Source organism: Octodon degus, unplaced genomic scaffold (genome assembly GCF_000260255.1).
Source record: "Octodon degus isolate 3935 unplaced genomic scaffold, OctDeg1.0 scaffold00251, whole genome shotgun sequence".
In the NCBI taxonomy this organism is placed as follows: Eukaryota; Metazoa; Chordata; class Mammalia; order Rodentia; family Octodontidae; genus Octodon; species Octodon degus.
Genome location: NW_004524827.1, coordinates 784,376 through 801,745, shown reverse-complemented (window position 1 = coordinate 801,745; position 17,370 = coordinate 784,376). Strand labels below are relative to the sequence as shown.

Below are 17,370 nucleotides of genomic sequence, written 5' to 3'. Positions count from 1 at the left end.
TACCAATTTGGTTGGAAACTGTCTCATTGCTATTTGTTTATCAATAAAATTATGGGAAAAAAACTAAAAGAAAAAGATAAAGAAATCAACCAAAAAGAATGAATGAATGAACAAACGAATGAACAAAAGAAAGAAAGAAAAGTATACAATACTAAATAGTCAAAAACTGAAATCTTTAACTCTAAAATCAGAAATAAGAGAAGGTTGTCCACTGTCACCATTTTTATTGAACACACTTGTGGAAACATTAGGCAGAGTAATCAAGCAAAAGAAAAAAATGAAAGAAATAATGACAGAAAATGAAATATTTTAATTTTTTTCAGGTAACATGAATAGTTTACATAGAAGACCCTAAACACTTCAGCAGATGACTTCTCAATTTAATATTCAACTTCAGTAGGTTAGCTGTATACAAATTTAACACTAAAAAATCAATAGCATTCCTGCACACAAATAACAAACTCACTGAGAGAAATTAAGGTAGCAACACCTTTTACAAAGGGATTGAAACAAATGAAATGTTGAGGAAGTAAAATGTTTCTACATTGAAAGTTACAGTAATTTGAAACAGGGGATCAAAGAGGACATCAGAAAATGGTAAGATAGAATGTTTTCTCTCCATGTGACTCTCCTTACACACACTCTACATCATCGATCACTTTCCTCTTTGGTCCCATAATCTCCTTGATCAGAAAATTTCAGACACTACTGAGTTATGTGACATTACAGTACAAGTTCTCATATGTCCTGAGTCTTCATTGACCTTGGACGGCTTGGGCCAAAATGTTGGCTTTTCTTGCGGCCCTCCTTTTTCTCTAATTTGGTCTGCACACTTAGGTTGTTAACCCTCCAGAAGAGAAGTTTATAGTTATTACCATTCAACCTAGGCTGTTAAGCTTAACCTCACTATATTTCTGGAGTTTTTGTTTTTAAGTTTGAGTGAAGAATGTTATTCTGAAATTATATTTTGCTATGTTATATGCTGGTGACACGCACCTGTAATCCCAGTGCTAGAGAGGCTGAGACAGGAGTATCACTACAAGTCTTAACTGCATAGTGAGACCTTGTATTAAATAAATAAATAAATTTTAAAAAGTAGTAGGGGTCAGGGAGATATTTCAGAGGCATAAGCACCTATCCAGCAAACACAAGGTCCCAAGTTTGATCCCTAGCTCCATATTCTGGCCCCAGAACCCCAGGCTTTGCTGTTCCCAGAACCCCAAGAGTGAGGTGCTACTCCAGAACTGGGCATGGTGGCACAAGCCTGTAATGCCCCAACACTCAGGAGGTTGAGCCAGGAGGATCACTGTGAGTTTGAGACAAGGAACAGTGTCTTTTTTAGTTGCCCAGGCTGACCTAGAATTTGGTATTCTCCTGCCTCAGTCTCCCAATTAGCTGCAATTACAGGCATGTGCCAACACAATGAGCACTGGATATCATGCTTGTTATCTTTGTCGAATTGACATGTATATTAATATTAATTAAAAACAACCTAATCTTTAAAAAATGTTATAAGACCACAAGTCTTACTTGAAAATCCTTTTAATTTATGAAGCACAATAAAGAATAATAATGTTTCATCTGTTATGGTTTAGATCTAAAATATTACCCCAAAATTCTCATGTGTTTGAGAGTAGGACAGGGTCAGAATAGGTGGGTCACTTGTAGTGTGACATGAAAAGTTATATTCTTGTTCTTGGTTCCTCACCTCTTTCTTTACTTCCTGGTTGCCATAAGATGAGCAATTTTTCTCTACCATGTTCTTACATCATGCCGTTTCTGCCTTGGAACTGACTATGAACTAAACCAAGAGTCAAAATTCACCTCTCCTCCTCTAGGTTGCAAGTATTAGGTATTTTGTCTCAGCAACAGGAAAGTAACTAATATAGGAAATTAGTACAAGATCAGTGACTGTACCTGCCCATATGTTTAAAAGCCTTTGGAATGGGTTTTTAGAAGTTTAGGATGGTTAGGAGATGTGTCTTGAGAAAGACATCAGACATCACTGCAGTCATGATTCAAGAGGGTTTGGCTGCTGTTTATGCTGGTGGTAGATCTTGGAATCATCCACACTGTGTTGGTATTTCATGTATGCAAAGTGCAAGAGTTATGGAATTACTCAGGCCTTCATTGGATTTCAAAAGAAAGCCTGGGAGACCAGGCAAGGAGTCCCTAAGAGGGCAATGCATCAAGCTGTGGAAATGAAACCAAAAGTGCAGGTGACTCAAAGAAGTAGATTCTGAAAACATGGAATATCTGCTGAGGAACCCCACAGGCAGTAAGCAGAGTCAGCCCAAGAGAGTCCATGTGGCTGTAATCAACAAGGCTGTAAGAAAGGAGCTTCCAAAATCCTTCAGAGTTCACATCTTACCACAACATGGCTTACTGAGTTTTAGTCTTACTTTAGCCCAATTCCTTTCTATCTCCCATCTTTCCCTTTTGGTATAGAAATGGTTAACCTGTGCCATTGTATGTTGGAAGTATTTATCTTTCTGATTTTTGTAGAAGCTCACAGTTCAGAGTTAGTCCTGAGTCTCAGGAAAATTTAGTTGACACATTTCAACAGTGCTAGAACTGTTAAGATTTAGTAACTTATAGAGACAAACTAAATGCATTTTGTATAATGAAATGGACATGCACCTTCTGGAATCGAGGGGTGGAATGTTATGGTTTAGATCTTAAATGTCATTTCAAAGTCTTGTGCATTCAGAGGTGGAACCTGGTTGGAAGAGGCAGGTCACTGGGTCCAGAACTTGGAAGGGTGTATTGTTCCTACCTCCTTCCTTCTCTACTTCCTGTTGGCCATGAGGTGAGAAGTTTTCTTCTGCCATGCCCTTTCTCCATGCCATTTCTGCCTTGAATCCAGTGTACCATGAACTAGAATCTCTGAAATTATGAATCAAAAAAGCCCTCCTATTTAATTTGTGGGTGTCAGGTATTGTGTCCCATTGATGGGAAAAGTGAATGACACACATTCCAAACTTAGAAACATTGAATACAGTGACTATAAAAAAGACACTTGAGACAAATGTGGAAGCCAAAGTTTATTTGATTGTTAAGCAACCTTAAAAACAACAGACTTCACAGGATTCTTTTAAACAATTTCCTTATTGTTTGAAGCATATGGAGTCTAAAAATCCAAACAAAATCTGTTAAAATGATATTTTCAGACTACCACCCATTTTAAGTAGTTGAAATGGAAGGATTTTTGAGATTTACCAAACTTATGGGTCCCAAATACAAATGTCCTTTTAGATTAACTTCCAAAGGTACTGGAAAACATGTTTTATGACATATGTTACAATGTATAAAATTATTAGTGATACCATTATATATGCACACCTGCACATGTAGCAACAACCAGAAATATATATCTGGTAATCTGAACAACAAATTTGATGATAGCATTATGTAATATAGTAACCACTGTTACTTCTTTATTCGTTTTGAAATTCTGTACCATTTGTATTGTAGCATGTTGCTTTGTTTCTGTTTTTGCCTTTGCCTGTTTTTAATCTTTAAAATAAAATATGGCATGAACTGAATATTGTTTTGAAACTGTCTCATTGCTATGCTTCTTAATAAAATTAATAAAATATCCATTGCAATGAAAAAAAATTGGACAGCATAGTGGGTTCTCTTTGCTTTACCTGCTTATATAAATAATTAGCTACTGCTATGTTAAAAACTTAGTGGTTTAAATGAACCAGCATTTATTTGCCTAACAATTCTGCAAGTTGGAATTTTAGACTAAGCTCAACAAGCTCCTTCCCATAACTGTAGTTAACAAAGGATCAGTTGGTATGGGAAAGCATATGCCAATTAGGCAAATACACTCTTAGATTATGACTGGATATATAAAAACAATAAAAACTCTGAGATGCAAGAGTAAATTCATGGATGATTTTCATATCTTAAAATTCTACCAATGTCTTCGCTAGAAGCAGTTATAAATTCTTTTACTGCAGTGTTTTTTTCAGATTTGGTTTCCTCCCTATGTTTCTGTAGTTGATTCTTTACCTCAGATGCTATGAGTTCCAAGAATTATTTTCTTATTTCAGAACGTTCCACTCTGAGTTCATCTATAACTTTCTGCTGTTGCTGATTTACTATCAGCGCTATTAATTTGTACATTTGAGCTGAGCTAGTAGAAAAGAATTCTGCTCTGAGTTCCTCTATGACTTTCTGCTGTTGCTTATTTACTATCAACGCTATTAATTCATGCATTTGAGCCAAGCTAGTGTTCCCCGTGCTTGTTCTGGGTGGGCACTGGGTTTCCTCCATATGTTTCTGCATTTGATTCTTTACTGCAGATGTTATTAATTCAGGGATTTCTTTTTTCATTTCCAATCTGAGTTCCTCTATACCTTTCTGCAGCTGTTTCTTTATTTCAGAAGCTGTTGATTCATTGCTTTCAGCTGTGTGATTCCCAATTTGTTCTGTGTTAGTGTCCTCTGCACTTGTTATGGGTGGGCTTGGGGTCTGAGATTGCATTTTGCTCCTTCTCATTGGCATTTTGTGTAGCACTGTCTTCTGACCTTTGTTGTAGATCTTTGTTGTAGTTGTAACTTTAGCAGGTACTGAAGTTCAGGTGCAGAACTACAAAGTTTGGATTTATCCAGCTGTGCCTGGCTTAGGTCTGGCTGCTGTGCTCAGCTCCTTCCTGTTGCAGGGGTGAACCTGTTGTGCCCCTCGGGCAAGATATTCTGCTCCTGGACTAGCTGGGTGGTTCTGTCCCCTACACTCTCTGCAGAGATTACAGCTGCAGAGTTTCACCCCAGGCCGGTATGCCAGGCCTGAGCTGAGTCTGGAGGGGACAAGGTGGAGTAGTGGGGAGAGGCAGCTCTCCCACAAACTCACCAGGCTTGGGCTAGAACTGGACCTGGGGATTCCCAGAATGCGGCAGAAATTCCTCCTTGGTGGCCAGGGTTGGGGGGTACTATGGAGAGGTGGGGGGCATCCCAAGGGGGTGAAAGAGGGTCTCACCCATGCTGCGCCTGGGCTGGGACCAGTAGGTCCCACCGGCACAGGGTAGCCGGAAGCTCTTCCACACACTCACCGGGCCTGGGCTAGGACTGGGTCTGGGGGTTCCGGGAACGCAGCAGAAATTCCTACTGGGTGGGCTGGGTGGGGGAGGTGCTGCGGAGTAGTGGGGGGCATCCCAATGAGGTAGAAGAGGGTCTCACCCAAGCTGCACCTGGGCTGAGACCAGTAGGTCCCGCCGGCACAGGGTAGCTGGAAGCTCTCCCACATGCTTACTGGGCCTGGGCTAGTACTGGATCTGGGGGTTCCCTAAATGCGGCAGAAATTCCTACTTTCCCGGAATGCAGCAGAAATTCCTACTGTTAAAATTCTAAAAAAAAGTAATAAATAAAATTCTACTAAATTTTGGGAAAAGACTTCAATAAATTGCTCCATTGTTACATTTGTATATCTAAGTTTAAAGATTTTTTTTTTCTGAAACAAATATATAAAACGGCAAGGGTTAGGTTCTGTTCCAGTTCCACTGTAACACCACACTCCACCCTGTGTCTCTCTCACTGAAGGCAGTTGTAAGATACCGATCGAACATTGCGCTAGTTATGCAAGGACTCTGTAAAGTATATAGTAGCAGACACCTTGGAAAACAAGATGAGAATTCAAAGAACCACGAAACTGGCTTCTATAAGCAACCACATAGAGGCATCAGGAGTAGCAGGGGCCCAGAATGGTCTAAAACTGAATGAGATCCTTCATCTTAACAAAAGGCACATGGTACCAAGAGGGTGACCGAACCTTCACTGGCTTTTTTTTAACCTCCCTATCCCATCATACATGAGTTCTGTCAAAAAAAGTACATAGCAGGATTCGATAACCAAACTCCCTATTTTCTGGCCAGATGTGAATATGAAATTTTTAGAGAACTTCAAGTACCAGGCAGATGGCAGAGAGAGAAGGGTTCAGTAAAATGACACCATAAATTTGTTTACAATTCTTTTAGAGAACTGTACATGAAAAATGTCCAAGTTTACTGTATATTAACTAAGAAATAAACAAATACCATTTAAAATAAAAAAATCAACTACTGTGCCATAAAGATATACTCGAGTCATTTGTAGGAAAAGGTATGCACCTTGAAACCATAATATTAAAATGAAATAAATTAGACAAAGATTAAACATCCATGGTTTCTCTTATATGAGAAACCCAAAATATAAAGAACATGATAAAAGATAGATTATATTGATAATTCAAGGGGTTTGTTTCATTTTGTTTTTCTTGCGGAACCAGGTATTGAACTCAGGCCCTTGAGCTTGCCAGGGAAGTGCTTATTCCCCTGAGCCATCTCCCCAGCCCCTTCTAATTCAAGGTTTCCATCATCTTTCTAGTCTCTATTATTTTATCAATTGTCTTCTTTTGAAATGCTTAGTAATTCTTTCATTATAGTTATTTATTTTTCTACTTGGGAGATTATTTTTTTTCTGTGTTTTAAGGAAGGATCTACAGGGTGTTCAGGGTCTCACTACTAGATTGGACTCTGTAGCAATTCTCCTGTTTACAGCATCCGAAGAGCTGGGATTATAGTCATGCGCCATCATGCCCAGTCTCTTAGGAGATTATTTCTGATCTGATTTCCTCTATATCCTTTCTGCAGTTGTATCTTTACCTCAGATGCTATTATTTCAGAGATTTTAGGTGTGTGACTTCAAATTTCTTCTATGCTACTGTCTCATGCATTTATTCTGGGTGGGCCTGGAGCCTGAGAACGCATTTTGCACCTTCCGTTTGTCATTTTATATTTCAGAGAGAACTTTTTATTTTGATTTCTGTCATACTTTTTTATGAAAGTTTGGTAGTAGTTAGGAAAAAGAGACAATAACAAAAATTTGAGATTTCTTGAAATCAAACAGTAATGTTCAGTCATATGTCCAATCTTGCACAACTATATCTGTTAATCTGAGCAACAGATTTGATGACAAAAATATATATCAACCATTATTAATCAGCTATTCTTGTTTTGAAAATCTGTAACATATGTATTGTATGTTACCCTGCTTCTGTCTTTGTTTCTGATTTTTGTTCTTGGTTTTGTTTTTACTCTTCAAAATAAAACTAAATTAAATTTAAAAAAAAGATAATAGAAAGTAGGGGATAGATCTTTTTTTAAATAGGAAAGGGATTAGAGATGGAGAGAGGGGAAGGAAAGGGGATGAAAAAGGAAGGAAGATGTGCTATATTGGAGTACCACCTCCACACAAGGATGTAAATACTATGTACTGAAAACATGGACAAATAAAAATAAAGTAAAAACAACCAGCAAGAACACAAAATATCAGCAATAGAAAAGCAAATGACAACAGACTTAAAATTGCTTCCGAAAATATTAAGAAAGCATTTTCTAGCAGTGCCCAAACTTGAGTTTTAAGAAATTAGTGTTTCTATATTACAATTATCTTTATTTAATCATTCCATGTGGTATGTAAGTAGCAAAATATCACATTAAATCTTATAAATATAATTTATTTTCAACTTAAATAATATTAATAAAATGTTAAGTCTAAAAGCCTCATCTTCAAGGAAAAAATACGTAATTTTCAATACAATCTTGGGCTGGTCTTCCTTTTTCTGAGTCCGCCAGAGCGGACGTCATCACCTGGATGTACCACAGACTTTCTGAACACTGTCGAAGAGGAGGGGCTTCTGGGCAAAGCCTGGCTGCCTGCCACACCTGCGTGTGTCCCGGGCTGCTGTGGGGAGAAGTACAGATACAGAAGGGGAGCACGGCGCTTCAAGCGAGAGGCAGCCGCTGAGATGGACGTGTTCCTCATGATCCAGCACCACAAGACCACCATCCTCACGGACGCCAAGGAGTCAAGCACAGTGTTCGAGCTGAAGCGAATCGTTGAGGGCATCCTCAAGCGGCCGCCCAACGAGCAGAGGCTGTACAAGGATGACCAGCTTCTAGATGATGGCAAAACACTGGGAGAGTGTGGCTTTACCAGCCAGACAGCAAGGCCACAGGCCCCAGCCACAGTGGGGCTGGCGTTCCGTGCAGATGACACCTTTGAGGCCCTGTGCATTGAACTCTTCTCTAGCCCTCTGGAGCTTCCAGATGTGATGAAGCCTCAGGACTCTGGTGGCAGCGCCAATGAACAAGCTGTACAGTGATGGCCCCTGGCCCACCCTGAGGCCCATTGCCCCTATAAAAGATTTGGCTTGGCTTTCAAAAAAAAAAAAAAGATACAGGAGGGCCTATTTTCAGGGGATGTCTTATTTTTTCATGTACAACAATGTACTTTATGTACAACCATCTATACCTATTCATGTGTAAAATCTACATATGTACCTGTACGAAAATATTTATTTTTAATTTGGTACATGGTCTTACTATGCAGTTTAGACTCATAGTGATCCTCCTGTCTCAATCTCCCCAGCACAGGGATTACAGGAGTACACCCCCATGCCTGGTTTCAGGGCCGGTACAGCATGTCTGGGATTCCGGGGTTGGCACAGCATGTGGTTCTGGGGATTGAACTCTGGTCCTTGCAGTTCCCAGGCAGGTGCTTAGACCCCGGAGGTATCTCCCCAGACCAATTTATTTAAATACAGTCATGTCATCTTCTGGAACCTCATAACTCTCCAAACCCCAAATTTCAGCCTGAGTTTCTTGCAATTCCATTTCCTGTAGAGCCATTTGCTCTAACCTCTCATGTCCAACAATGGAGTCCTCCTTCAATGACCACTTCTTGTTCATGTAGCCTGCTCGTGGCGCACTGGTGACACAGCTGCCAGTGATCTTATCCCATAAATTCTTCAACCAAGTTAAAACCTTACTCCAAAGTTTCTATTCAATCAAGTGTTAATTTAAGATTTATAAGTTAGATGTGACAACAAAAATGATGAGAGTTAAGAATGATGGTTCAGAGTCCTAGCCCAGGCCCAGTGAGTGTGTGCGAGAGCTTCCTGCTACGCTGCACCAGTGGGACCTACTACTGGTCCCAGCCCAGGTGCAGCGTGGGTGAGACCCTCTTCCACCACCTTGGGACACCCCCTACCACTTCGCAGCACCTCCCCCACACCACCTGCCGAGTAAGAATTTCTGCCACGTTCTGGGAACCCCCAGACCCAGTGCTAGCCCAGGTCCGGTGAGTGTGTGGGAGAGCTTCCTGCTACCCTGTGCCAGCGGGACCTACTACTGGTCCCAGCCCAGGTGCAGTGTGGGTGAGACTCTCTTTCACTCCCTTGGGACGCCCCCTACCACTCCGCAGCACCTCCCCCACCCCGCCTGCCGAGTAGGAATTTCTGCCGCATTCCGGGAACCCCCAGACTCAGTCCTAGCCCAGTCCCGGTGAGTATGTGGGAGAGCAACCTCTCCCCACTACTCCACCTTGTCCCCTCCAGGCTCAGCTCAGGCCTGGCATACCGGCCTGGGGTGAAACCCTGCAGCTGCAATCCCTGCAGAGAGGGTAGAGGATAGAACCACCCAGCTAGTCCAGGAGCAGAAAATTTTGCCAGAGGGGCACAACAGGTTCACCCCCAAGTGCAACAGGAGGAAGGAGTTGAGCACAGCAGCCAGACTCAAGCCAGGCACAGCTGGATAAATCCAAACTTTGCAGATCTGCACCTGAACTTCAGTACGTGCGAAGGTTATAACTACAATGAAGATCTACAACAAAGGTCAGAAGACAGTGCTATGCAAAATGACGAGAAGGAACAAAATGCAACCTCAGACCCCAAGCCCACCTGTAACAAGTGCAGAGGACACTAACACAGAACAAATTGGGAATCACAAAGCTGAAAGCAATGAATCAGCACCTTCTGAAATAAAGAAACAGAAAGGTATAGAGGAACTCAGATTGGAAATAAAAAAAGAAATCCATGAATTAATAACATCTGCAGTAAAGAATCAAATGCAGAAACATATGGAGGAAACCTAGTGCCCACCCAGAACAAGTGCAGAGGACACTAGCTCGGCTCAAATGCATGAATTAATAGCGTCTATAGTAAATAAGCAACAGCAGAAAGTTATAGAGGATCTCAGAGCGCAATTCTTTTCTGAAATAAAAAAAGAATTCTCAGAACTCATAGAGTCTGAAGTAAAGAAGCAACTACAGAAACATAGGGAGGAAACCCAATATGAAAAAGACACTGCCGTAAAAGAATTTATAACTGCTTCTAAAGAAGACATTGATAAAAAGAATGATGGTCCATACAAAAGGAACAAAAAATTGCTTGCACCAAAATTCAGAAAGAGCTTATTTCACACAAGTGCATGAAGCACATCCATTACATATACATCATATTGAATTATAAAGATTCACAGTAGACAATCATGCCCATTCATTATCAAGTGCACATGTCATTTGCTTGTTTGAAATAGGTTCTCATTATGTAGCCCAGGTTGGCCTTGTACTTGAGGAGATCCTCCTGCCTCAGTCTCCTGAGTGCGAGATTACATGTTTGTGCATTGTGTCTGTACTGACTAGCTATTCAGCAGTAAATCTCGAGTACATCTGTTTATATAGGGGTCCAAACCTGCTTGGGTTTTTACAATTTTTATTATCATTTATTTAAGTATGTCAATAAAATTGATTTACATTTAATTATATATTATTTTATATATTAAAAAATACAATCTGACTTATTCTTATATTTCAGAAATTTGAAAAATAATTTTTTAAGACAGAGTCTCACTGTGTAGCATGTGCTGGCCTTGAACTCACAGCAATCCTCCTGCCTCAGCCTCCAGAGTGCAGAAATGACAGATGTGTGCCACTACTCTTGGCAAGAAAATTTTCTGTGAAAGCATTATTTTGTATTTGACTTGGTTTCTGGAAAATACTGACTTTAACTTGACTATTGAGTATTTTGCCTCAATGTACTTTTAGTCATGTCCAGTCATCTATTGAACAAGAACAGCAGACTTACAGGAGTACTGCATTTAACCTGCTATAAACTTTCTGATTCATCCACCACACAGGTGTTCTGGCTCCTCTTCAATGTCAATAGTATCTTCAAAGCTTAGATTCACTTTGAAGTAAGAAGGTAGTTTTTCTATCCTCATGCACAGGTTTTATTGCCAGTTAACCTGAGATGACACCTAGAAAAAGAGGCTTCAAAACAACATTTAAAAATTCAAAGTCGCTATTCTGGGGAGACTTTTGCCAGTATCAGTGAAGTTCCACACTAACAATCATTCTGTCATGTAAGCATAAACACATCTTTTTCAACTAGTCTCTGTTTGGTGGCTGGCTCAGGAGGAAGTTATCATCGATCAAAGCTAAATTTTTCCTGACCTTTTGCATGACTCAAATTTGGTTACTGCTTCAAATTTGTTTCCACCCTAAAATTGCTGTAGTGATGCTCTGTAGTTTAGATTTTGGGGGGTTAGCTCATATCTGTGTTAAATTATACAACTTGCTTCCCAAGCTTTCTAAGATGTGATCACAATACATGGTAAATGATTAAATTTTAAAAATTGACTACAGTAAAAGACTCATTGCCATGATTCCTCTCAAAGTACTACCTTCAAAGACACTTTTCCCATTATTGTTGTGCCTTGCAAAAGCAGTTGTAGAACTTCTCTTTGTGGTTGTCTTTAATAAGGCCTCTGTTCAAAAAGGGTGAATGCTGCTGCTGAGTGCCATCCAATGCAAAGGCAGGCTCATAAAAGCATTATAGTATGTCGTCATCCATCTTATACAACAGATTTGGTGTCATGCAGCTTCTAGCTCATTCCCAAAGTAAAAATGGATACAAAAGGTAAGCATTTTGAATCAGTACATGATACTGAGGCACCCACAATAGTATAAATATTGATGTTCACAAAAGTGGATTCCAAAAATTGCTTTCGAAAATGTCAAGAACACCAGATAGTGTGCTCAAAGTGAGGTGAAGTATATGAGGATTAACAACAACAAGTCTTTATAATACTTTAAAAAATTTAAACATCCACCATATTTTTATCACACCAAATACATTCACAACACAGTATATGAATTATTCCAGAATTGTACATATTTCTTGTTTTGGTTGTTTTCATTAACAAATCCTTAATGACCCTGAGACAATCTGACAAAATAAAAACACCCACAAAGTTACACTGGCCCTGACAATGAGTGAGTTTTTAAAAGAATGACTTTCTTCCACACAGGAGAATGACTTCCTACTTGAGGATGAGTTCTTGTTTGGCTCATCTTTCAGCTGGGTTGACTTTTAAAACACATGGCTCTGTACTTTGGCAAACAGAGTATTTGTGTTTTCAGGCCCTGTCAAAGAACATACCCCCAAACTCAGTTTCTCAGTATTTATGAAAACCTCAGCTGTGAGAAATAATATGGATAAAAGATAAATAAGTCTGTTCATTTCTCTAGCCTAAAATTTATACCTGAATTAAAGGCTATCAAGAATACATCTCTTCACTAAATTGATTTGTCCTCCCCCAAGGAACTGCTTTTTTTAAGGACTTTATATTTTTCAGGGAAGTTTTAGTCATAGTAAAATTGAAAATTTTACTATAGAAAAATTCAGAGATGTCCCATATACCAGTGTCCCTAAACATTCAGGCTCCCACATGTCAACATTCCTCAGCAGAGTGGTGCATTTGCTACAATTGTGAACCTACCCTGATACACCATTACCATCCAAAATCCATAGAGTACATGAGGGTTCACTTGTAATGTTTCACATTCTATGAGTTTGAGTAAATGTATAAAGAAATGTATATAGTACTCTAGTATGATAGAGTAATTTCACAGCTCTGAAAATCTTGTACTCTAATTATCTCTCTGCTACTCCCAAACCCATGAAAAGTACTGATCTTTTTTTACTATCCTTACTACTTTTGTCCCCACTAGTTATATTTTTTAGAATGTCATATAGTTGGAATCAATTAGCCTTTCAGATTGTCTTCATTCACTTAATAATATGCATTTAAGTTTCTTCTGTGTCTTTTTACGAGTACTAAATAATATTCTATCGTCTGGATGCATCCCACTTCATCCATTCATCCACATCCCACTTCATCCATTCATCCACAGAACTCCTTAATTGCTCCCACATTTTTGGCAATTATTAATGACACTGCTATAAACATACAAGTTGATGTTTTTATGTGGACATAAGTTGTCACCTCCTTTAGGCAATTAACAAGGAGCAGAATTGCTAGACCATATAGTAACACAAGAATACCAAAGTAGCCGTATTGTTCTGCATTTCCATGAGCAATTAATGACTTCTTTGCTACATTTTTACCAGTATTTGGTGGTAGTAGTGTCTTGGGTGTCAGTTATTCTACTAGATATTTAATGGTATAACACGAGAGTTTTAATTATCCTTTATCTGATGACATATGGTATGGAACATTTTTTCATGTGTTTATTTGCCATCTTCATAATATATGTTTTAATGATAAATCTGTTAAGGTCTTTGGCTATTTTTAACATTGGGTTGTTGAGCTGGGCATCACGGCACATGTCTATAGTCCCAGCACTTGGGAAGATGAGGCAGGAAGATCACTGTGACTTTGAGGCCAACCTAGACTATATAATGAGCTCAAGACCAGTCTGACCTATGTAATAAGACTCTGTATCAAAAATAATTTAAGGGGGCCGGCCCCTTAGCTCAGTTCTTCAAGTGGCTGCTTCAACAAAGCAGTCAGGCTTAGGTTTCTGTGGTTCAATCCCCACAACTCAAGCCAGTCAAACCTGCCCTGAGGTCATTCGGCACATAAATAAATAAATAAATAAATAAATAAATAAATAAATAAATAAATAAGGTTGTTTTATTATTGAGTTTTAAACATCCTTTGAGCACCTTGGGTAACCATCCTTTCTCAGAAATGCTTTTTGGAGATGTTTTCTCCTACTCTGTGGGAAATTGCCTTTTTATAATCAAGATAATCAACATAAAATGAAACTCACCTATTTAATATGTAGAATTCAATGGTTTTTAATATATTTGCAGAATTGCACAGTTATCACCCAGTTGTTCCTTGAAACATTTTCTACCACCCCCTTATTTCAGAAGTCCACATCCATTAGCACTTATATCCCGTTTCCCCTCATCACCAACCTCACACACAGAAAATCTTTCTTTCCTACATAGATTTATTTGTGATGGGTGCTTCATGTAAGTGAGATCACATACACATCACCATTTTGTGACTGTATTCTTTCACCAAACAATATTTTTAAGGCCCATGCATTTTGTGGCATGAAATCAAATGAATAGTAGCCTGCTGCATGGATACACCACTAACATTAATTTATTCAACATTTTATGGACATCTAAATTGTTTCCCCTTTCTGGCTGTTTTAATACTATTATGTAGTTACTTTTAATGACTTACATTTTGGCATTACACTAATAATAGTCTACACAAGTGATATCACTAAGAAATATATTAGAAATATGAGGTGCTGTTTACAGTCACCTTCTTCCATTGTCAGGATCCTTTTTATGACAATTTGTAAGAGGTTGTTTTTTTTGTTTTTTGGGGGTTTTGTTTTGGTTTGTTTTTGCGGTACCGAGGATTGAACTCAGGACCCTGCGCTTGCCAGGCAAATGCTTAATTCTACTGAGCTATCTCCCTGGGCCCAGAGGATGGTTTAATTTGAAAAACTTCTTGAGTTTTATATGCCTACAGACATTTGAAGTTTTATAATCACTTCTACTCTTGGTATTCATCTTTTAGAAAGTTTGGAAGCAAATTCATTGCACACTTCCAGCAGGTATGTGGGACTTCACTCCTGACTTTCTTAATCATCTTTTAGCCTGTAATTCCAGCACTTGGGAAGGTACAGTAGGAAGTTTGCAAGTCTGAGTCTTGCTCGGACAATTTAGGAAGATCCTGTTTTAAAAAAAATCTGGGATGTAGCTCAGTGATAGAGCACCTATGGTTCAATCCTTAGCATAAGAAAATCACCTTTTGTCCTTAGTTACTTGCTTATTGGACAAGCTGTTGCTGCTACTGTTGCTGTCCTGGGGATGGAAACCAGGACCTTGCACACACTATGTAAGTACTCTATTACTGAGCTACACTTCCAACCAGAAAGTTACACGGGGTGGCCCCGAATTTGCAGTCCTTGTCCCTCAGCCTTCCAAGTAGCTGGGATTATAATACTGTGCCTCTTACACGTAGGATTTGCATTTGTATTTTCTCATTTTTAACCAAATGGGGGTATGAACATTGGTGGTCATGTAGCCAATGTGTAGGACATGGAAAGCAGGACCTCTAAAATTGAGAGAAAGCAAACAAGTCAGTTAGGAAAGAGGACTGCATTGCATGACTCTGTCATACATTTCAATAACTGCCTTAGAAGCAGAGGAGTAAAACTGTAAGTTACCAAAAAACAAATTTAGAAAACACATTTTCTAAAATTGAGGCTTTAGAAATATTAAGAGGTTCTTCAGAAAGAATTTTCTACTAAAGGTAGAACATAAGTAACCTAAAGAATTTATTTTTATGTTTTGCACATAGCCTTTCTGCTCATTTTCAGTTTAAAGCTAATTCTGCGGAAGTATTTCAAAAGCCCTAGGAGTAAGGAAAAGAGACAAGTAGGGAAGAAAAGCTGGGTTCACACTTTTACCTAGCATTTAACCCATTATGTTAAACTCATTATACTTCTTTATGTAAAAGATCAATTATGAACTCTGAGGCTTCTTTGAGTTCTGCCATGAGGATAACAAATAAGCCAGCAGTAGTATATTTGCTTTATTCCCCTTCCAGCTTTCTTGAAGTAGGATTGACAAATAAAAAATGTATATATTTAATGTATAAAACATTGGTTTCATATATGCAATTTTGAAGTGATTATAATCAAGCTAATTAACATAAACAGTTACACTTCTTAATAATGTGAATACTTAAGATCTGTTATCTTAGTAAATTTCAAGCATACATTATAGTCGCCATGCTATATATTTGACATTCAGCATATATTTAAAAACTAAGAGTTTATACCATTTGACCCCAAATCCCCTCATTTCCCTAAACTTTAAGCTCCTGGAAACTACTTTTCTATTCATTTCTACTGGGTTTGACTTTATTACATTATATATCTCAGTATTGACTTTCTGGCTCTGGCTTATTTTACTCAACATATGGTTGTCCAGGATTCCTTTTATAGATGGAGGATTTCCTTCTTTTTAAAGATCCTTGCTTTGGAGCTGCAGATTCACTAGAGTGGGAGAGCACTTGACTAACATTCGTGGGACCCAGTACTGGAAAAAAAAATTGTTGTAGTTGACATTTAAATTCTAATTACAAATACACATATTTTAAAATATGTGGTATAATAAAGTGGTCTTCCAAAACCACCATATATTGCCTACATGTATCACCTCAGAGTGTGTCTGTTTGGTCCCATGAAGAGGTTGCTAGCCATTTTAGGTCTATTTCCACAGACCAAATTGTTTCCAACTTAAATAATTTTCTTTCCTTCTTTCTCTCCATCCCTTACTTTCTCCTTCCTTCTCTTTTAACATTTGCTATGGAAAATTTCAAACACATAGGTAAAAAGTATTTTATAGTAAATAGTCCATATATACTCATCTCTGGGATCTGATATATAATATTTTAACTACATATATCCATCTCATCCATAAATTAACCCTATTTAATACATTTTTATATTTAACACAATTTAAGTTAAAGATGTCAGTATCTTTCACACCTGAACACTTCAGTATACAGCTTAGCCATAGTTTTTTGCTTTTCTGTGGTGCTGGGATTGAACCCAGAGTCTCACAGTCTAAGGCAGTCTACCACTGAGCTACATCCTCAGCGGTAGAGTTAAATTTGTATTCCTTTTCTTATCAGATAAAATGTGTGAACTTAACAAATCTCAAGTGTAGGAGGCTTGAGTTATGCATGTCAATACATGTAGAACATTATCATCATCACAGAAAGGTCTTCCTACTCTCCAGTCAATTCTGGCCTCTATACTTGAGTCAACCACTGTTACTCTTCTTCCCACCATGAAAGTTTCATCTGTCCTAGAACTTTATATAAATGGAATTATACAGTGTGTACTCTTCTGCATCCTAGCTTTTTTATTCAGTATCTCTTTGAGATGTGTCCTCTGTGTTGTATGGATGGTGGTTCACTCCTTTTTTTTTCCACAAAAACAAGCAGCCTTTATTGCAGTATTAGAAAACACTTTCCATTTTGGCAATATTTTACAATGCATTTTGCTTCAAGGGTTGAGAAGGAGGTGGGAAACTAAAAAGGGAAATTTCAATGACATTTCTAAAAGAAAAACTGTCCCAGCCCTCCCACCCAAATAAAAATCCAAATGTCACAATTTCACTACCCGAGAAGAGGCCACGAGGAAAGCAGCAGGCAAAACTCTGGCAATTTCACTGTGGATCATGCCAGAGACAAAGGAA

At 38.6% G+C, this 17,370-nt stretch overlaps 1 pseudogene; it reads left to right on the top strand.

Annotated features, from left to right (window-relative positions):
• The first annotated feature begins 7,791 nt into the window (after window positions 1-7,791).
• Window positions 7,792-8,177, top strand: LOC101579145 (annotated as a pseudogene).
• The last annotated feature ends 9,193 nt before the right edge of the window (window positions 8,178-17,370 follow it).